The sequence below is a fragment of the Gracilinanus agilis genome, chromosome 2, assembly GCF_016433145.1.
Source record: "Gracilinanus agilis isolate LMUSP501 chromosome 2, AgileGrace, whole genome shotgun sequence".
NCBI lineage: Eukaryota > Metazoa > Chordata > Mammalia > Didelphimorphia > Didelphidae > Gracilinanus > Gracilinanus agilis.
In genome coordinates this window covers 555402538-555402967 of record NC_058131.1, presented here as the reverse complement: position 1 = coordinate 555402967, position 430 = coordinate 555402538, and positions in this window count along the sequence as shown.

The window sequence follows — 430 nt, the reverse complement described above, 5'->3', positions numbered from 1 at the left end:
CACGGGCCCCTTCTGAGCCGACTCCCCAGAGGGCCAGCAGCTCTCTTTGGTGGCCTGTGTCTGCCGGAGCTTGGTCCGGCTGGTCTCAGAGTCTCCTCTGGGGCTGCTAACATCCTGGTTGTCATTTTAGCCAGCTCTAGGAGTCCTCCGCACTGACCCCTGACCCATCTAGAAACTAACCCCTTAACCTGACTTCCAGAAAAGTGTGCAGTCTACGCCTGCTTCCTGGCTGGCCCTAGGGAACCGTTTATGGCTTGAGATAACAGCCCCTGGAGAGAGATGGACTGCGCTCGTTCCACCTGTCCTGGCCCTCCGTGCCCCGTCCTCGTGCCTGCTGATCGGGCTCGGGGCCCTTGACCTCCGGCTCCCCCTCTCTCTCCAGGCCCAGTACAGCGGCTTCCTCTTTCTTCACGAGGGCTGGCCGCTCTGT